General features: G+C 50.0%; 1 long non-coding RNA gene and 1 pseudogene across 1 annotated transcript in view; one reads left to right on the plus strand and one right to left on the minus strand.

The window, feature by feature from the left end:
* The window catches only part of LOC135292575 (zinc finger protein 208-like), an 837,577-nt pseudogene that overhangs the window by 699,283 nt on the left and 116,369 nt on the right, over positions 1-21,925 (plus strand).
* LOC135292606 (uncharacterized) overlaps positions 11,672-21,925 on the minus strand; it is a 68,853-nt gene continuing 58,599 nt past the window's right edge. The window contains exons 2-3 of the long non-coding RNA XR_010354836.1: positions 12,381-12,423; positions 11,672-11,788 (exon numbers count right to left, since the gene is read on the minus strand). This is a non-coding gene — a long non-coding RNA (uncharacterized LOC135292606). The remainder of the gene's footprint in view (positions 11,789-12,380; positions 12,424-21,925) is intronic.

The raw sequence follows: 21,925 nt of genomic DNA on the forward strand, positions 1-21,925 counted from the left end.
AATTTTCTCTTTTCTGGTAAACCCATCTGTTGTATTTGCAGGGTTCTCAGACAAAGAAAGGAATGATGATTCTGACTCCATGTACTCAGAAGGCTAATTTATTATTTTATGATACTGCATTATATTAAAGAATGCTATACTAAACTATACCAAAGAATACAGAAAGGATGCAGACAGAAGGCTAAAAGAGAATAATGAAAAGTCATTACTCTCTCCAGAGCCTGGTCACAGCTTGACCCTGACTGGCTATTGAGTCAAAACCATTCACATGAAACCAATGAAACAATCACCTGTTGGATAAACAATCTCCAACCACATTCCAAAGCAGCAAAACAGAGGAGAAGCAAATGAGATAATACTGTTTTCCTCTGAGGCTTCTCAGCTTCCCAGGAGAAGAATCCTGGGCAAAGGGATTTTTCCAGAACATATGTCTGTGACACCCATCTGTTTTAATCTTCTTGCAATCTTCAAAGCTGTTTGTTCTTGCCAAGGTGTTCTGTTATCAAATCTCTTATGCTAAAAATGGGCCAAAGTCCATCATCTGTCTTGTGTATCCTAATAGTAAAGATCTTCTGCAGCAATTCTGCCACTTCAAGAATTCTTTCAATTGCCAGATACTGGCTTTCTTTTTCACCACTTCTTATTTTTCTATAAATACTAAGCTGCTAATATATTACTTCACATGCTATTCTTCCATAGCATCTTGATAGAATCCCAGGAGCTGATTCTCAAGAACAGCTTAGTTCCATCTTCCTAATTCAGCTGTTAATCAATAACAGATACAAACCACATTCTGGCAACTCTCTAGAGTAAAAGCTTAGTAAAAATACACCTATCAGGATAACTTGATTCCCCACAGATCCTTAGAGGTAATAATACACAGGCTGTGATGCAGGCAAAGAAAGTGTGGCAATAGATCATCTTTTTCCACCATCTTATGTAAAACTTATTTATTAAGTGTTCATACAGTATGTCAGTTAGACACCAAAAGAGAAAACCTGCTTCAGCAGCAGCTGAAAACAAAGCTAGGATCTAAGTTGACACATTTCAAAATTTAATTTCTGGGCTTTAAAAGTCATTTGTCTCAATCCAGAACTCTATAAAGCAGTTTAGTCTCCTCTTGAAAAAATGAACATTCTCATTAGATCACATTTTCCAGTGATGCAGCTTCTGTTAGACAGCAAGAGGAAACATACAGGCAGGCACATTTCTTGCTCCTCTCTTCTCATCTCAATAAATTTTTCACCATTAGGATCAATCATGAGAAGCTGCTAGAACACAAAATTCTCTTCCAATTACATACATAAAAGGATTTTTAATTTCTTCTTCCCAAGTCAATTTCTAAGGCTTTGATAAAGATTGGCATTATGGTCTTTTCTATTCCAGATAGACAATGTTTTATTAGACTAATTCAAGTCAAGACTTCACTTTCAACTTTAACATGTCAGAATGTCACCATGCAAACCAAACCAAAAAGCAGATTCTGGCCAGAGCACTGGTTTGAACCTGCTTCAGGCTGGAGTCAGCTGACCGAGTTCTTCTGGAGTGTCTTTTGAGTGTCTTGCATGTAAGCCATGCAAGAGCAAGTCAAAGGCAGGCATCATAGAAATAGACACTAAATACATAAAGGTAACATATTTGATTTAAAAAACTGTGCTTTTCTAAGCTGAAAATCTTTTTGCTGAGCTGGACACTGCACTGTATGACTGACATGAGGCTTTGGTCACAGATTATGCATGAACCAATCCAGAAACTCCAGACTTCTTCATGAATTTGTATCTTATGTATTTTGTCCTTGCTTACACAGGCTAGAAAATGAAGGAAAACATGCACAATGATTAAGAAAACACAGTGCAATTTAGGAACCATTCAAGAAAATCATGGTGAAATCACCTATATGTTATATCCAGAGATGATCCAAACAATTGCTGCTGAAGAATTTGTACCATTAACTTTATTACAAATTTTCAAAGGCAGGTGGAGTTGCTCTTCCTGCTCAAATAATTTAACAGGATTCTTGTTATTAGCAATTAAATTGTTATTTGATTCCACCCCCAATATGATTTAGAGATTCATTAGAGCTCTAAGACTCTTGAATACGGTGTGCTTTGTGGATAAAAAGACCAGAGAACAGTTAACAATTCTAGGGAATTATGTCTATCATGTAGATTGATCAGGGCAATACGTGAGCTCCTGTGAAACCCTTTTACAAAATGTTATCGTTTATCATACTTAATTTGAAAGGATTCCCTGTCTTTATCAGGTGTTAATGTCAGAGAATCACAGAACCAACTGGGTTGTAAGAGATCTCTGAGATCATTCCATCAAGCTTTGGCCCAAACACCACCTTGTCAACCAGAGCAGAGCACCAAGTGTCATGTCCAGCTGGTCCTTGAACACCATCCCAGATGGTGGCTCCACCACCTCCCTGGGCAGTGCCTTCCAATGTTTAAGAATCCTTTCTGTGAAGAAATTCCTCCTGATGTCCAACTTAACCTCCCTGGTGCAGCTTAAGCCTGTGTCCTCTTGTCCTGTCACTGGTTGTCTGTGCGGAGAGCCCAATCCCCATCTCACTACAGCCTCCTGTCAGGGTGGTGTAGAGGGTGACAACGTTCCCCCTGGGCCTCCTTTGCTCAAGACTGAGCCCTCCCCAGCTGCCCTGCTTCTCTCAGCCATTTCTCATCAGACTTATTCTCTAGACCTTTAATCAACTTGCTTTCTCTTCTCTGGACTTGCTCCAGCACCTCAGTGTCCTTCTTTGGATGATGCCAAGCTGGGTCAGAGGTCAAGCACTCCCCAAGAAGGTGCAGCCTCTGTGTGTTTGTCTGTTTCTCACCCCCCCTGCTGCTCTGGGATAACGCAGCACATCTGGATTCCTTGCATCCAACCCCATCTGATGTGCCACATCTGGGTTCCTTGCATACAATCACTGTCTAACAGGCTGTGTCTGGCTTCCCAGCATGTGATTCCTAGATAACAAGTCACTACATGCGATTCTTGGATAGCATGTCATATCTGGATTCCTTACATTCAATACATTCAATTCCTGGACAATATTGCACATACATTCTCTGGCCAAGGATGGGGCTGGAACAAGAATTTCCCCTTACACTTTAAAGGCTTTTTTTTTTGGTTTGGTTTTGTTTTGTTTTGTTTTGTTTTGTTTTGTTTTGTTTTGTTTTGTTTTGTTTTGTTTTGTTTTGTTTTTCTGGAGAAAATGCAGCTTTGACCTGAATTCCTGGCTGCCGCACAACATCTGTCTTCTACCTCGGCTTTGGCTGCTCTTGGCTGGGAGCCTGGCTGGAAAACAAAGATCCCATCTCCCCCCACCCCCTGGGCATTGGGACTGCTGGCCATGGCCATGCTGCCCCTCGCCAATCAGTGCTTACAATAATATTTTTCAGCGGATCTGCTGGAGGACAGGAAGGCTGCAGAGGGTCCTGGACAGGCTGGATCCATGGGCTGAGACCACTGGCATGAGGTTAAACAGGACCAAGGGCCAGGTCGTACACTTTGGCCACACTAACCCTCTGCAGCTCCCAGCTGTGGAAAGTGGTTGGGAAGCTGAATGACAACAGAACCTGAGCCCAGGTGGGTGCCCAGGTGGGTGCCCAGGTGGGCAAGAAGGCCAATAGCTCCGGGCCTGTATCAGCAATAGTGTAGCCCTGAGGACCAGGGCAGCAAGAGCCTGAATGAGAGATGCGGGACTCCAGGCGGCTCTTCAAAATGCAGTTTATTGTATCCAAGATGTTTCAGCAGGCCAGGGTTGTGGGTGACAGAGCCTGCGCCTACAGCTGTCAGCTCCAGCTCCAAGCCTGGAGTCCCTTGAATTTTGGTTACAATGCATAATAAAATTTTCTTTGCTGAGTATCCTCACACAGAAGAACCAATCTATACCTTAAGTTTTACCTATAGCTTATCATAACTACTATAATTATCATATTCATGTAACAATACTTCAATCACTAAAAGTTAGTACATTACAATTGAAGCACGAAATTGTTTTTCAGTTTCCTTGCAGTAGAAAATTCTGAGACCTTTTTTCTACTTGCAACATCAGCAGTTGTGTTTGCCTGTGGAATCTTTTTGCTTGGTAAAAACATCTTCTTGTCTGAGGTGGGTTTATCCTTTGCTCTAAGCCATAAAAACACGCTCTAACTAATGTCTCCATCTCTCTGGGAGCCCCCCAGGAACCCCGGCCAGCCCCGGGTCGGCAGACAGCGCCGGGCAGCCCCGACAAGGCCGACAGCAGGGGGACACTCTCCTGTGCCCCGAGGGTACCGAGGGCAGCTAGGCTAGTCACCTTTGCAGCAGAAGAGACGCTGGAGACATGGGTGGAGCATGAAAGGACCGACTCTTAGCAGGGGTTAATCCAAGGTTTTGTTCGGAGCTCCTGGGAGCTCCCCACCTCAGGGGGCCCCTGCCCAGAGTACCTGGGAGAGGTGCCAAGATTACATTTTAAAGGGAGGTGTGAACCAAAAAATAGATAAGTTTGCTGACCAATAAAGAACTTTCAGGGGTGAAAACTTGGGGAATGGACATTTGGGATAGCGTATAGGGGTAGCACTTGGGGGGCTGACCCCTGGCCTCTGACTAATCACTCCATGACCTGAACTGAAAGTTCTAGATAGGAAGGATGGGATGCTGACAGAGTGATTGACAGAGAGCCTGATTGACAGATTGACGGGGATTTGGGGATAATCTCAACAAAGGAGAGGGATTCCACAGGTAAAGGGAAGGGGTACGATCAGGAGGAAACCATTTGGGAAAAATAAGGGGATACAAAACCAAAACCATTACAAAGTATAAAAACACACTACAACAAACTAACATATCCTTTACCTTCTTAGCTATCCAGTACTACTGGCTCAGCAATTCTTTTCTTCTACATCAAAACTTGCTTTCATTTCTATTCCTTCTTCAGATTCTACACTCAAAAATCTTTCTGCCAAGCATACATTTCTGTGAGACATCCTTGTCAAACTTTCACCCTTCCCAACAAGGGCAGTGATTGTCCGGCTGTGCTGGGCACTGGTGAGGCCACACCTCGGGTGCTGGGTCCCTTTCTGGGCCCCTCAATAATAATTAAAGTTTCTCTAGCAATTGCTTTATTCATTATTTGCCTCCCTTCCCTGCCTGGCTGTGACAGGAACTACACCAAAGGGAAAGTGCCTACAGCCAAGGGAAGGCTGTGGTTGGGCACCTGGTTCTGTTTGTTGTTGCTGCTGGTGTTGTTGTTTGTTTGCCTTGTTGTACATACTGGCAAAGAACTGTTACTCCTTTTCCCATATCTCTTCCTGAAAGCCCCTTAATTTCAAAATTATAATAATATGGAGAGAAGGGGGTCACATTCTCCATTCCAGAGAGGTCCCGCAGACACCTGTCTTTAAAACCAAGACAAGATGACAATTAACAATTTATTAACAATTGTTTATTAACAATGAACTGACAATTATCAACTACTTGTCAATCTAACAAACAATTAGTTAGGTAACTTAGCTAACTAAAAGGTAAGATAAAGATGTTCTTGGAGCTTGGGAGGGCAGCTCCAGACATCTCTGGTGAAGAGTGGGAGATCATCATCATCCTCAGAAGGCACGATGTCGCCGGCTCCTGCTGGATGCTCCAGCTCACACAAATGCTGTCCCTCGGGTGGTGGTCTCCAGAGCACCTCCTCCTTGGGTCCCTGGCCTTCCTCCATCTGCACTAATGGTTCCTCGAGATTCTTCCATTCCTGGACTCTGCCTTTCACAGTCACCTGCCCCATCTTGTGAGTTGGCTCCAGGTTAGGAATCCTAGGAAGAAAGGGACTGGTATTAGCCAGATGAACATTCCCAGCCAGCCGCTTTTCCGTCGCCTTGCAGAGCACACAGTGCTGCATCTTCTCTCTGTGCAAGCAGCGAGCAGCAAATGAAACAACTGCACTCGCTGCATGGAGGCTGCAGAGCTGCAAGGGCAGGAACATGACCAGTTAAATGCCTGGGCACCAACTACAGCACACAGGGTCCCATGTAGAGAAGCAGGCCTTGCTTGTCCCAAAGGGAAGCAGAGCTTGGGACTGTCTGGTCCCTGGATCTCTTGTTCCAGATTTGCAAGCCTCCAGGAGCTTACTGTTTCATACAGTGTCTATTTTCCCAGTGCCTCCCTACCAAGGCCAGATGATGATCTTTCTGTGCTCGTGTGGGTGCTTCTGCTGCCTCTCTGGGGCTGCCTGTCTCCCACCTCCCCATCCCAGTCAGAGGGACTGAAGGGAGGGTGTTAGGGGATGAACCAGGCTGTGCTTGGTGATGCCCAGCACTAGGAGCAGAGGCAATGGGCAGAACCTGAACTGGAAATTGCACCTGAACCTGAGGAAGAACTTTTTTCCTGTGCAGGTAACGAGTTGCCCAGAGATGGTGTGGAGTGTCCTTCACTGGAATTATTCCAGAGCCCTCCAGACACAGCCCTGTGCCATGTGCTCTGGGATGACCCCACTTGAGCAGGGAAGTGGGACCAGATGACCTACTGTGGTCCCTTCCACCCTGTCCCACCCTGTGATTCAGTGACACCCTGCAGTAGCATGAGTTGGCAAGCGTGTAGACGTTTCCCACCTGCACAGCAGGGTGGTCTTAAAATTCCTGGTGCACTTTGGCTTGAACTGCAGGTGAAAGGTCTGCTTCTGGCCAGGAGGGATGGTGCCATTTAGGGGCTGATGGAGAACAGGTCATGCTTAGCATCGGTGAAGACATCCAGGGAGGAGCTGGCACGCTTTGGAGACAGGTTCTTTTCTTTTGAGCGGCGCAGCTTCTTGGAGTGCTCCTGCTGCTCGTGCTGCTCCTGCTGCTGCTGCTCTGGCTGCTCCTCCTGGTGCTCGGGATCCTGCTCCTGCTTGGAATCCTGCTGCTGCTGCTTGGCAGGCCGCCGCAGCCGCCGCACTTTAGGAGGCGTCTCAGGAGGATGGTCCTGCTCCCACCAGAAAAGACTCAGCAGCTTTCTGCAATGCTTCATGGTATCGTAGGAGAGGAACCGACCTGCAGGGAGGAAGAGGACACCTTTCCAAGACAAAATCCTGTCTTCCCAGCAGCTCTGCCTCCTGCTGCAGGTGGGTGGAAGAGAGCTGGGATGCACTTGGAGCATCTCTGGCTAAGTACTTTCTTCTGGCAGGAAACAGAGCCTCTGGGAGCAGGGTCTCTGCCTGCAGCACACACTCCTGTGCCAAGCAGGAGAGCTGGCTTTAGACAGTGACTTTGCATTTGCCCTGCCGTGGGGAACTGCGCACAGACAGTGGCTGCAGGGCAGCTCGCTCGTTACACCACCGTTTTTCCCAGTCTCAGACTCCTCAAAGAGATGACCTGACATCCCCCTTCCCAGTCCTGACCCAGCACGTGGCTGTCCCCAGAGCCTGGCTCAGCTCCTTTGCAGAGCAGGAGTGGCAGAGAAGAACAGAAGGGGCTGAAAGGCAGAGGGGGACAAGGAGAAAACTCTCCAGCTGCAGCTGGGAAGATGCTGATGAAAGTGGATGGATGGACAAGGATGAAAAAACAATTAATGTTTTGGAGTGAAGTGCAGGGTCTTCTCCCCAGGCCCTCAGCAAGTGAAATGCCCTTACGCATCAGAGTGGTTGAATATGGCTCCTTCACTGGTTCAGTCTCTGCAGCTTTCTCCCAGGAGTATTTCAGGACTACCTCCCCTGTGTTGTGCATCGTGAAACTGAAAAGCAAGTAGGAGGAATTAGAAAAAACAGAAAGCCCATTAAGTATAAAGCAAACAGTACAGTAATATTGTCTGATGGACTCCTGGTACCACTTTCTCCTGAGAAGCATCTTCCCCAGGCAACCCTGCCATGCTCAGACTGCTGTCCTGGGTGGCCCAAGAAAGTATTTCAAAGTCTGGAAGTTTAGAGGAAAGGGCCAACATGGTGTTCAGCACATTGAAGCTAAGGGGCTTACTCTGGGCTTTAGGTCTCGGTTTGACTGCAAATTTATTCATGAGCAGAGGAGGACAGGTGATCTGCAGGGAAAGCAAAGCCATGGCTGTTCTCAGCAGAAACCTATGGCAGCATTGAGCCTCTCCTGACAACCATCTCCTGCTTGGCTTCGCATGCACGTAAAGGGGCCGGTGCTGGTTTTTGTGGGACTCCTTAAAATCAGAGGGCTTTGGGAAAGGTACAAAAGGCAAGCCTCAGAGACAGCAGAACCATGATTAGAGCTAAGCAGTAAGATTTGTCAGCAGAAAAATGATGTAAGAAGTAGAAAGTAAGTAAAGACAAATAGAACAATGGTCTGTGTCTTAATGCTTGTCTAGAATAACTCCTTGAGCTGCTGAAAAGTATATCTAGCGAGTTATTAGGAAGTTCTAAGCTTAATAATGGAGCTCTGTGCATTGTGTTTTAAGGCTTACAAGCAGGTATTGTGTAGTTATGATATTTTATGAAAAATCCTTTGCTAGGATTTTTCCCATCCTGAGGAGCTGAGAGCCTCAGGAAAGAAATGTAAACAATAACTATCTGCTGCTGTGGAATGCAACAGGTGCATCTTTTATTGGTCTATGTGGATTGTTTTCAATTGATGACCAATCACAGCTGCCTGTGTCAAGGCTGTGAGCAGTCACAGGATTTTTGTTATGTATTCTATTCTAGTGTTGCTCTTTGTAGCCTTCTGATTATTTTTTCTCTCTATTCTTTTAGCATAGTTTTAATGTAGTATTTTAATATAATCTATAACATAATAAATCAACCTTCTAAGAAAAATGGAGTCAAGCCTCGTGTCCCCACACTTAAAACATTCACCACAATGTTTTGTATTGACAGTATTGTATTCAAAATAAGCAAACATTGTTTTAACTGAAGGTACATGTGCTTACAGCAGTTGGATGGAACTACTGTCAATATGCTTTTGCTTTGTGTGATTGGTCAAAAAACTTTTAAAGTAAGTTGTAACATTAAGTTCTTTATCTACTGCTGGGGATGGGAGTTGCTGGCATCTTCCTTTTGTCATAACCGTGTAATGAGGCTGATGCTGGAAAATAAAACGGCTAAAGACATATTCCCCAGCAGTCCCGTCCCTCCCTGATTTGTACATAGCCCCCGGCAGCTGATAGTTTTGGCTGGGGTGGAGTTCTGGGAAGCAGGCACTGCACCAGCCCTGGGCAAAGGCAGCTCCTGCTCACAGGAGGAGCTGTGCCTGGCCTCCAGCACTCACGTGGCTGTCCTTGTCTCGGAGGGCAAGGTGTTGTTGAACTGAACCATGATCGTGTCCAGGTGGAACTGGGCGTAGGCAACAATGGCACTGAGGTACACCTCGACCTCCTGCCTGCTCTTCTCCACCACAGTGTGAGCTGGTTCTGGGGCTGTCTTGACCACCTGCAAACACAGGAGGGAGGAATCACTGAGCAGAGCCCAGAAAGTCAGGCTGAGAAGGGCAGTCTTCTGGCCTCCAAGATCAGCCTCATAGAGAGACTAGAAAGGACCATCCACTTTTACTTCCCTGGAAAGATGACCAAATTGGGACTGTTCTGCTGCAGTAGTTGTTTCTAGCCACTGATCCAAGCAGTCACTACCACAGCTGTTAATATCCCCATGGAGACTATAGCTGCATTCCAGTCCCTTTACTTCAACCTTGCAGAGTGACTGGCTTTTTTTCTGGTCCCCTATAAATCCAGCAGGTCTCAAAATTAGGGCTCCCCTGCCAGAGCTCTGTGGATGGAGGACCCCAAGACTGAAGAGTTCTAGAAAGCATCTTTTTGTTCTTGTCTTAGGAGCAAGTGCTCTCCAGATGTCATGTCTGGAGCAACAGCCACACTGCTGGGAGCTGGGGATGTGCATTTTGGAATGTGAAAGATCTCACTGGGAAAGTCTCCAGTTGCAGATGTTCTGATAGAAAAGAGGATGCTTTAGAGGCATAAAAACTGGGAAAGAACTTTCAACCAAGAGGAGTGTGTTTGGCAATAATGACAATAAAAGCAAGAGTCTCTGGAGATGATCCTTCTCTGGACTCCTCCGTAGAGTCATACAGTGCCTGGGTTACTCCATGATGAGATATCCCACACAATACAAAGACCACAAGCAAATTCCCATGCAGACAAAACTTGGAGTTCACCAGCATATGCAGGAGAAGTGGATTTCTCTCCACTTCAAAAGAAGAGACAGAGAGTGCAGCAGACTTAATTCCTTGTTGGTGAAAGGGTACCAAATCAGATGAAGATATTTCTAACAGCATAAAATGGGATAAAATCATAAAGCATTGCCTTCCATTCAATACGGGCTGCAACACTTGTGCTTGTGGTGCAGACTGATAGCTATGTGTGGCTAAAGGTCTCTTGTCAGAAGGCTTCCCCATCTTGTGTGAGTGTATCTGGTCACTGTGCTTCCACCTCTTTTCTGGAATGCACAGCTGGTGAACCTCACGTCTGTCCAATGTCCAGAGGACGCAGGAGCTGCTCAGCCAGCAGTGATGGTGCTATGGTGGTTCTTTTTGTAAAAGCTGGGTTGGGGTTTTTTTTTCTGTTTTGCTTCTTACCTTCTTTATTTTAGGCCACCTGGCTGCCGGGTCTTTCCTGGTGGTATTCTTCCACATGACAATGGTCATTTGGTCATCCCAGTCCTGAACCTTCTTTTTTGGCAGCTCAAAGTCGATCTTGGTCACCTTACATTTCACAAGGTGCCTCCTGAAGGTGACTGGGACATCTGACATCAAGGTCACTGTGATGTCCTTGGCACAGCCATGATGGAGGTGTCCCACCTAGGGAGAATCAGGGAGTCAAGACCAAACTGGAAGCACTGCCAAGGGCAGGACTGACAGCAAAAGGGACCGATGGGGTGAACACCTGTGCCAGGAATCTGCACCTCGGAGTGGATTTACATGAAGTTGGATAGACAAAAGTATGAACAGAAGGTGCCACCTCCCATGACATGAAGCCTTTTCTGCAAGGCTAGCAGCCTTGGCCCAGCCAAGCCAGGGACTGCATCTCCTACGTGGCACTGGAATGGGCTATCAGTGGCATGTGAGGGCTCCGTGCCAGCTCCTGGGCACACCAGGGCAGGGCTTGAGTGATGGGGAAAGGCAGAGGCAGTCCATGCTCACCTTGGGGGAGAACCAGAATGGGGCCTCTGCCTCCCACTCAAAGCGCATGACCATCTCGGCGTGGCTGGTGATGGTGAAGGTCCTGCAGTAGGACTCCCAAACGTGACAGTCCCCAAACTGAATGTGATTCACTCTGACAGCTGTTAAGGAGGAGAGCAAGGGATCTCAGCATGCAGGGAGCTCCACCTGCCCCCGTCACGTGCACAGACACCTGCATGTTCAATGCTTCCTGGCTCCAAGCCTTTCCCCCTCTGCCAGAGAGTTCCCCAGGCAGTTCCACCACTTCCAGGGAAACACCCTGACACATCCCTAAGCCAGTGATGTGCAGCACAGCACACACTGCTCTGCATGCATGGCTGCTACTCCCAAATGGCCACCAAGTCCCATGGGTGACAGCCCAGGCCTGGCTAGCGGGACGACATATACGATCAGATATTTTCCTCTTCCTTGCTCCACCTTGGCAGTCTCTCCTCTTACCATCAATGATGTTGTCCTTCAGGCTGCCATCAGCATTCCTCTCCTCAGTGCCTTCCTCTAATGCATCAAGGGTGAATTCGCCCCGTGGCCTTCACCCACCAGTTCAATTACGGTCTTGTTAGAGTAGGTGTCCCCCACTAACACACCAATCTGCCTTTCCACACGTTGAGCCAGGGTGGGTTTGAAAATGGCATCAAACTCTGCCGATTGCCCGCGATTCAGAAGGAAGAAAGGCTTTGTGGACTTGCTCTCTGCACAGCAATGGAAATCAGAGTTAAGTGCTGCAGCTGTACTGAGGAAATATTTCCATAGGATATATGAGGAATAAGAGGTTGAAACCAGCTGCCTTCTAAGCACTGGTTCTACCCCCAGTTGTTGCAGACCCTCTTCCTATGTTCACAAGCCTGCCACCCCCAGACACAGCACCACTTAAGCAGCTTAACCTCAGGCTGATGCCCAGCCCTCATTCCATCTGCTTCCCACCAGCTCCAGCCATATGGAAAGCTGAGCCAAAGAGTGCTTTCAGCTTCTGCTGGCTATCTGAGTGCTCAAGGGCTGTGTCTGCTCAGGCTGGTACCATGCCATGTGCAGCAAATACCTCAGAGGGTCCACTGAGGTAGTGACAGTCCCCCACAACTCAACCCACCATGTCTAGCAGAACAGAAGAACTTCCTGCAACTTCCTAGGAGGAAACCCTGCAAAAAGCCCCCGAGAAAAGGCTGGGAGACAGAGGGCCCAAGGGACAAAACTGTGCCTAACATGTGGCTGCTGCTCAGAGAAGCCAAGAGCAGGGCACACGTTTTCCCTCTGTGCATGATTGCACTTCATGGGTAATGAATTTACCATTTCCAGCTGAATCCTCTTCCACATCTTCAGTGTGGAACACCTTGACAGCAGAGGCCCTGCCTTTCAAGGGGAAATATTCTGTGCTCATCCTCCAGGTGTAACATAAACTGAGAAAAGGGAACACAGAGCACAATGGTACTGGTGTGAGTACAGGATGGCACGAGGCCTGACACTGCAGTGCTGCTGGTCCCACATGGGAGCCCAGCACCTCTCCCACTAGAAACAGCACTTAGCCCAAAAGTTAAGTCAAACCAGCGGGGAAAAAAGGGTGTTCAGCGGCATCGGGATAGAACTGACACAGAACCAAATGGGACAAAACGTAATTGGCAGGACGTAATGCAACCACAATTAAGTTTACTTAAAATGTACTAAAGTGGGCTGAAATACAATCGAATGGAACTGGGAAATCACACATGTCCATGAGAACAAAAGGTGACCTGAGAGACAGGAGGGAAAATAATCCACCACCTTTCTGGTGTTCAACTTATAGAAGAAAGACTGGACAGAAAATTTCCAAGAACTCCTTTCTTACAGAACAGACATCAGTCACTTGTTTCAAAAGAATTTCTGACACCTCCTCACAGGTTTGCCATGTTTTTTGGGACCCTTCCCTTCTGCCACAAGCACTTGCTCCCAAACCAGACCATCCCTTGAGCAGGTCCTCCTCACCTTGACAGGTATGATGCCATCATTACGGATGACCAGGGGCAGCATCTCTGAATCCCCCAGCCGGAGCCTCTTGAAGTGCAGCACGGCGTTTCCCCTCTTGCTGCGAGCGCTTGGGCACACGACTGTCACCCATGGCTCATGCCCCTTCCCACTGATGGTGAAGGTCAGGCTTTGGGGTTTAATTTCCACAGAGCTGCAGGAGAGGCACAGAAACAATTTCAGCTGGCACTAACCCATTTCTCAGTGGGCAAGCAAAGCTGCAAGGGCCACCCACTGTCTTTTCCCTGCCTGCTGTTCCTGTACCCCACAACACAGCCCCCCACCAGCCTCTTCCCAATCCACTCAGGGCCATTCACAAGAGGAATCTGTTCCAAAGAGCCAAAGCCTTCCACAATAACAGTTACAAATAACTTCACTTAATTGAATCATGCAGTACAGCAGGGAAATAACAAGGCACCTGACGAGATATGGTAAATCCCTATGCTGCAGTGAGATGAGACTTATACAACAAGAAAATGCACAGCATGAAATCAGTCCAAAAGCAAGAAGGCAAAAAGAAATTGTTGTTCTCAAGAAAGATCTTTTCCAAGAACAGTAAAATTACAATCGCTTATTAGCAGTTAGTCTTCTCTTGGTTCAGCCACTAAAGGGTTGAGGAAGGGCAGCTCAAAGCCCCAGTACACAGGTCCCAGGGCAGAGGAACTGGGCTCCTCTTTCATACCAGCTCCAATCACTCACATAAAAGAGCTTAATGTATGCCAGGGAGTCACATCACAGAGGATCACCTAATTTTACAGAAACAAAAGAGGAAAATGTGACTGCTGACTGCTGGCACAGAAACTGCTTCATCTAAGCCCTTGCCGTTGGAAACCCCCAGCTCAGCTGAAGCACATCTCAGTAACTTACAGCTTGCTACCTAGTATTTCCCTCTCTTCACAGTTCCTCACACAGGCTAAACCATCAGCCTCATGCTTCTGCTCTAAGAGTTCTTAGAGCCTCCCAGATCATCTCATGCCAAGTACTCTGCCTAAGGCTACTGAAAGCATTAGAGCTAACAAGAGGTCTGTGCCTTCCCAGTGGAGAGGCAGCTACCAGAGAGTATTTCACAGGCTCACTTACCCTTTTGAGATGACAAGGGAAGCCTTGAAAGTGCAGTTGTAGTTCTGCTCCTCTGGTGGGGTGAAGGTCACCGTAGCAATGGCACAGGATGAGCCGGGAACAGACATCTTGACTGGATGTAACTTGAAAATGTTGTTGATAGGGCTTTTTGCCTTGGGGGAACCCAGAGAGCAGTGTTAGGAGGAAACACCTTTCAACATGACATGGTTTTATTCATAAATGCATTACTGAGAGCAGTCCCAGATAGTGTGTCTCCTTCCTGCTTCCCTGGGCAGGCTCCCTCCCTCCCGGGGAATGGTGACCTTGTGCTAAAGCAGTGTATGTTTTGAGGGCTGGCAGATGCACCCACCTATATGGGAGGTGGGCACTGCACGGACAACCCTGCAAATAACCTAGAGCTGGCCTTCAAAGAGAAGGAAAAGCCAGGGAGCCTGAGGAAATGCTCTGCTTTGAGCCCTGTCATGTCAGTTCATAACAGCCCCTCTCTGCGTGTGCTTCCAAGAGAGGTTCAGAAGGACTCACTTCTCCCATCAAAGACCCAGCGGTTTGAGCCAAAACCTTGCCCCAGACATGCAGAATTCAACACAACTGCTCCCTGGCTCTGCTGCTCTCCCCTGCAGTTTGACCTGCACTGAGCTAGCCTAATCTGGGCCACAGGCAGCAATGCATCTGGAGAACAAAACAGGCTCTCACACGGCCCTTAGAGGGCAGCCACCACCTTGGCCTCCTGTTCTTACCTCTCCAGGCAGGGGTTCTATGGCCCCGAGGGGCAGCGGCCCAGCGGGGAATGCCGGCCGGCCAGGATAGCTCAGCGGGGGTCCAGGATCGCCCAGCGGGGGGCTCAGGCAACCCAGGCAAGCTATAGTGATTTGCAGCTCAGCTCTTTAGTGATTTCAGCTCTTTCAGCTTGCCTGGGGCCGTCACCCTGGGTATCGCCACAGCAGACGCAGAGAGAGAGAGAGGAGCGCTGTGTGGGTTCCGCAGGGTTCTTTTATTGGGGTCTCCGCGAAGGGTCCAGTGACAGCTCTCCTCTGCCGAACTGGGCAGAGTTTAGGGGTTTTTATACCTTACAGGGGTATTGAAAACTGTCCAATAGTAAGGGTCAGGGGAAAAGTGACCTATGGATATACAGGGAGATAACAGGGTCCGAAAGGCGGAAGAGAGGGGCTTCTAAAACCTTAGTCATGCTGACTTTGGTATTTCCTAGCTCAGGCTTCTGATCTCCAGGGCCTTGCAGGCCTTGTGCCTGCTACAGGGTTCGATGGAGAGCACCACATCGCATGGCAGACAGCTTGCGTTGTAAATATTGAAATGAGCTTCAGCCTCTTGCCCAACCTGAGCCTTGCTGAAGATGAATCTGTTCTCATCTGTGACAAACAGGCTGGCGCATTCCACCGACTGCAGCTTGTGCTCGAGGTCGGTGCTGCTGCAGATCAGGTACTCCTCGAAGATTAATGTGACATCCTCGACGAGTGCTGTGGACACACCAGAGGGATGAGCAGGGAGAAGCCTCCCTGATGGATTTATCTGGACTCTGCTGGCCTCTCAGAAGGCTTGATAAGCCCTTTCTGCCCGGGTGACTATTAAACCCAGTGTTGGGTAGGGGAGCTGGCTGGGAGGATGGAGCTCAGTCAGCCTCAGTCTTAGAGAGCATTGCTTTCCTTTTATCCTTCCTTCCATGTTGGAACCCAGGACATCTCTCTGGATGCCCTGGATGTCTCACAGCCCTGGCAGGGGCTCGGACACCCTGGCAGGAAGCCAAAGACACCTGGAAATTCCATCTTAATTCATGGAGCAAATTGCCAACCTTATATGAAGAATTACAGGCACAAAAGTTTAAGTAGCATAGTAGTAGCAATCACAGGGTGAAGGGAAAAATTTTAGAGCACTGTACAGGGGGGTTTTGAATCTTGTACATGGGGGTCAGGGGTTCTAAGATGGGGGGATTTGGGCGTGCCCTGTCCTTCTTCTTTCTTCTCCTTGGCATCCATGTTCAGGATGATGTTGGCATGTGTGGATTGGTTCATGGTGAAGGTGCACTTGCTAACAAGGATGACAAGTACTGGAAATAGAAGGTAAATATCTTCTATGTAGTTGTCACTATAAAAGAGACAACCGCCCCGTGGGCGGGAGAGAGTGCCCTTGGCTGTCTTGCTGATCAGACCTTGGCTGAGCAGACAGAAAAACTTTGTAGATAAGAAACAATAAACACAACCGAAGACCGAAAAAGCAAGAGTCCAGACTCCTTCTTCAAAGCACGGCCTGCCCAGAACCACCTTTTCCCGTGCTGGGGCACAGACAAGTAACGGCCGACCCCAACAGCCCCTTATGGCCCCTCATGGCCCCTCACAGCCCCTCATGGCTCCCTCACAGTTCTCCATGGCCCCTCATGGCCCTTCTTCGTCTCTCACAGCCCCTCACATTTCCCCATGACCCCTCACAGCCCTCACAGCTTCTCACAGCTCATGGCCCCTCATGGACCCTCAAAGTCCCTTATGGCCCCTCACAGCCCCTCATGGCCCCTCATGGCCCCTCACAGCCCTTCATGACCCCTCACAGCCCCTCACAGCCACTCATGACCCCTCACAGCCCCTCAGAGAAGAGGAGCACGAGGCTGGTGAGGGGCTTGGAACACAAGCCATATGAGGAACGACTGAGGGAGCTGGGATTGTTTAGCCTGGAGAAAAGGAGACTCAGAGGTGACCTTATCACTCTCTTCAACTTCCTGAAGGGTGGCTGTGGTGAGCTGGGGGTCGGTCTCTTTCTCCGGGCAACAACAGATAGAACAAGAGGACACAGTCTCAAGCTGCACCAAGGGAGATACAGGCTAGACTTAAGGAGGAAGTCTTTCACAGAAAGAGTGGTCAAATACTGGAATCATCTGCCCAGGGAGGTGGTGGAGTCACCATCCCTGGATGTGTTTTAAAAAAGACTGGATGTGGCACTTGGTGCCATGATCTAGTTGAGGTGTTAGAACATGGGTTGGACTCGATGATCTTAAAGGTCTCTTCCAACCTAGAGATTCTGTGATTCTGTGATTCACAACCTCTCATGACCCCTCACAGTCCCTCACAGCCCTTCATGGCCCCTCATAACCCCTCACAGCCCCAGGCACGGGGGTCCCCCCAAAGGAGAAGGGGTCGCGTCCTGCTTGTCTTCTTTAATTTCAGTCCCTTCCCAGCGACCAGTAAAGAAAGGCTGAAATGGAGCCTTTCCCCAGCGTTTCCCTCAGGGTTAATTGTGGGCTGAAGCTGTGTGCTGGCGCTGGCCCGAGCACCAACATCCCTGCAGCCGCCAGGCCTTTGCTGTCCCCCCGTGTCCGTCGCTGTCCCCGAGTCCCGCCCGGCTCTGGCAGCAGCAGCAGCCGCAGCGCAGCGGGCGCCGGCCCGGCCCAGCCGGGGCTCCCGGGCAGGAGCAGCAGCAGCGCCGGCCCCTTCCCGCCTGCTCCTGCCTCGGCTCCCAAGGGCTTTTCCAGCTGAATCCTGGAGTAGAGCAACCAGCACCCACACACAGCCCTGACTCCTCAGGGCCTGCCTGTGCTGCCCTGACCCAGCCCTCAGAGGAGGAAAAGATCGGGCTCCAGAGCTGTTTTCAGCACTGTTTTACTCACCCTGAGCTGACAGCAGGAGGCTGGTGCTGCCTTTGCCTTGGGAATTGGAGATCATGGCTGCTCTTGACCCTCTTCTGTTTGCCACCTGAATTTTATCAGTACAACTGCACTTGCCTCTTTCAATCACTGCTACCAACTGTGCTTTTGTGATGGTGAACCCCGTGTTTTTGTCACAGGCATCATGATTAGCAGAGATTGAAATGCTCACAAGTCTTTAAGCACTAAGTCGAGGGGAATTAAAGCCTCACCGAGCACTCAAACACAGCCCTGTTGCTGGTGCTGTTGAAATAGAATCAACTTACAGAGACTATCACAGACATTGTCTCTGGACTGGCAAATCAAATGAAAAAATCGACCAGGAGAAAGAAGAAACAGAACTTGACTGGCTTCATTGCTTCCTTGGAGCAGCAGAAAATGGAGATGCCCAGAGGTATTTCCAGCTGCTGCTGATCCCAGTTGGAGGCCAGCCCTCTGCAGAGTCCCAGCAGGAACTGAGCCCAGCCCAGGGAGTTCCCAGAGTGTCCTGGAGATTCTTTCTCTGCATTCAGTCAGGCTTGCATTCCCCAGCAAGTCCCCAACAAAACCTCCTGTTTTCTTGGGTTAGAACAGGCACCATGGAAAACTCCCCAATGGCACAACTCCCCAACCCACAAGGAAAAGAAAGGACAAGTTGTCAAGTAATCCAAACATTTCTCTTGCTTTGCTGCACTCACAGTATGGAAAGCCAAGAGAAGCTGCAGTTGGAGGCACATCTTGTGACAGAAGCTCAACCTTGTTTTCCAGGAAAGAAGGTTCTTGAAAAGAGCAGACAGGACTGTGGAGAAGATTCCTGGAAAAGTGAAACAGCTTTCCGGAAGTGAAATGAAAATGGAAAGGCACAATGTGAGATCTTTTCCTCTATTTATTTCTATGCTCCCCTTTTCTATGTTGCACTACTTCTCCATGCCATGAATTCCAAATGCATCTCACCTCTCCGATCGATGGCTTAGCGAGTTTTAGACACTCTAAAATACCACAAGCTACACACAGTTTGCCTCGCGCTGGTTTTGCTGGAAAGCTATGCCAGAGCCATAAGTGCAGTGCTTGGGTCAGAAACAAATCCTGCAGGCAGGGAATGTGCCCTGCTAGTGTTGAGCCTCAGCAGGGACAATGCACAGCAGTGACCGAGGGTTTTTCCCGTGCCCCTGTGCAGGAGTCAGGACTCTGGAGTTCTGAAATTCCCGTGTTTGGACAAACTCAGGGGCTGCCCTGGGGTGCGGGGCCAAGCGTGGAATGGACACACGGACAAATGGCCCCAGGTCTTGCAGCAGCGAGTCTACGGCCCTTGCCATGTCTCTCTTGTTCCTCCTCCCCCTCTGCCGGTGTCCCGCACTCTGTCTCGGTGCCCCGCAGCCACTCCCAGTGTGCCTGCCCCGGCCCGTCCCTCTCCCCGTGCCGGGCAGGGCCATGTCCCCAGCCCATCCCCGGCCCCAGGCATCCCGCCGCGGTCTTGCCTCCCCCCGGCTCTCGCCGTCCTGGCTGTGGCGCTGCTGGGCGGGCATCAGTGCCTGGGGCCGGGGCGGCATCGCCTCACTTTGGCTGCGCCTGGCCCGAGCCCGGCCCTGGCCCCCATGTGGGCTCCAGTCCTGTTCCCGGCCCCAGCTCCTCCCGGGGCCCGCGGAGGACACACGCGGCGCGGCCGCTCCCGCCGCCTCTGCTGCGGCTTCCCCGGGCCGAGCTCCGCCGTTCGGCAGCGTGGCTACCGGGGCCCCGGGGTGGGTGGGGCCGGCCGGCCTGGGGTGGTCAGGGGCCGTTGCTGGCCCTGGGCCGAGTGCTGACAGCCGCATCCCGCCCGCAGGGAAGGCGCAGGAGGCCCTGCAGGAGCAGTAATGGCTGGGTTTGCTGCTGGGACCCAGCGGCTTCGGCAGCGTCTGCTCGGGAACACGGGTCTTGGGCGGCGCCCTGGTGAGCAGAGGGGCCGACGGTGGGCAGAGGAGGAGGAGGAGGAAAAGGCCGGGGTGCGGTGGGGCGGGCAGCGAGCTCAGCCTACTGCTGCCCCTTGCTTGCAGGTGGCCATCAATGCATGCCGTGGGATGGCATCTGGCACTGGGGCAAGCTGGTGAGTTAGCAGGGCCAGCGGCACAAGCCGGGCTGTGCCGGGCGGCAAGGAGCCGGGGCCCAGCACCGTGGAGCTACCAGGAGCCCTGGAGGGAGAGCAGGCGTGGGCTGAGTGGGGCGTGCAGAGCATCCTGGGCTGGCTGAGGGGTCCCAGAGCCCTGGCACGGCCTCAGCCCCACTGACGGCATCGCGCTCCTCCCGCAGCCCGACGGCACCAGCACGCCCCTGGAGATCGTGCTGCTGGCCAAGGTGTCCTGTGGCTGTGCTGGTGTCATTCAGCTCCTGGAGTGGCTTGAGCTCCCCGACAGCTTCTTGCTGGTGCTGGAGCGTCCGGAGCGGTGCCAGGAGCTCTCGGATTTCCTGGCGGAGCGGAGGTTCCTCCCGGAGGAGGAGGCGCAGGGGCTGTTCCACCAGGTGCTGGAGGCCGTGCGGCACTGCACCAGCTGCGGGGTCCTGCACAGGGACATCAAGCCTGAGAACATCCTGCTCAACCTGGCCAGCGGGCAGCTGAAACTGATTGACTTTGGCCGTGTCACCTTCCTCCAAGACACAGCCTACACCCAGTTTGCAGGTGAGGCCTGCCAGGGGATGGCCACAACTCCCTAAAAACACCTCCCGATGTGAAATATAAAGCTGTGTTTTGTGTCAGGTACATACAGGCAATGTGTATATCTGTGATTGTGATATGTGTGGAAACTGACCGTGGGACAGTTATGAAGACAATTCTAATAAATAACTGAGGAAGTAAAGCATGGAAGAAGGCCTTTGAACCTATCCTTTGTTTGCAATTAACTTTTATAAGTCTTAAGTTGATTTAGGAGCATTCGAATTAAAGCTTTAAGGATGTTGCTGTTTGACAGGAACTTTCTGCTTCTAGCTAAAAAGAGTTTGCAATAATAACCTTTTGAAATATAATTTCAGAATATTGCTTGTAGTAAGGATCTTTGAAACTATAGCTTTAGAATATATCAAAAGGAAAGATGCTTATCTCGACACCTTAACAAAATATGCAAAAGCAGCTTGAGAAAGGAAGAAGAACTCAAGGATTGATAGTTTTGACCAAGGGAAGCTGGACATCACTGGTATGAGATTTATAGTCCTTGCAATTCAAAGGTGAACCCGCATATGGACCCTGGACCTCACCAGCTGAGAGACTTCTTTCTTCTTTCAGAAGCTGAACCCCACCATCTGGGGATACTCCTTTCTGAGATACATCCTGAGAAAAACTAAATCACAATAGTGTATAGAATTGTGATGCAAACATTTGGAATAGAAACTGCTGAAAAAGCTTATGAAAACCCCTATAAATATCTGTAAGCCCCAACTATCGGTGTGCAGTTGGAGGGAAAATTCCCCCCACTGTACCCAGCGCTGTATTGCTCATACTTTACCATATTAATTAATAAATTGATTGCTGCTTGAGTATTGGCCTAGTCAAGCTTCTTATTCATATCACCAGGGACCCCCCGATGTCCCCCTGAGGGCCATCTGCGGCTCAGCTTTGGAGCTCTGCAAGCTCCAAACATCCCCCCAAAAAAATCCCAAACCCAGGGACCCCCGGGATACTTGGGGCGAGCTCCCCCTCCCCAGGCACCTGCGGGATGGGGGGCGATGGTCCCGAGCCGAAGCTGCTGCGAGTGCAGAGAGAGCTGAAAGCACGCGGTGCTTCCTCCAGCTGCTCCAGCTCCTCCTCTGCCTGCTCCTCCTCCTCTCTCCCTCTATCTTTCTCCTCCTCTATCCCACCGTCTTCTTCCTACTCCCTGGGTGGGCCACGACGGGAATGGGCTGGGTCACTCCCAAACCGATCTGGGGGAGTAGAGGTTTGGGGGCAACAATGGGAAAGGGGTGGGAGAGGGGGCACAGGGGGAGGTGAGACCCACTGAGGGTCCTCCAGGTTACCCCAGGACCCCTAAGCCCCATCCCAGCCCCCCCAGTTCCCTCCGCAGTCCCAAATGAGGGGGGGCTCAGCCCAGGACCCGCCGTCCTTCAGGGCTCCTCCGAGGGCAGTAAACGGGAGAGTTCCCAGCTCGGAGAGGCCCCAGCAGAG

The sequence above is a fragment of the Passer domesticus genome, unplaced genomic scaffold (genome assembly GCF_036417665.1).
Source record: "Passer domesticus isolate bPasDom1 unplaced genomic scaffold, bPasDom1.hap1 HAP1_SCAFFOLD_37, whole genome shotgun sequence".
In the NCBI taxonomy this organism is placed as follows: domain Eukaryota; kingdom Metazoa; phylum Chordata; class Aves; order Passeriformes; family Passeridae; genus Passer; species Passer domesticus.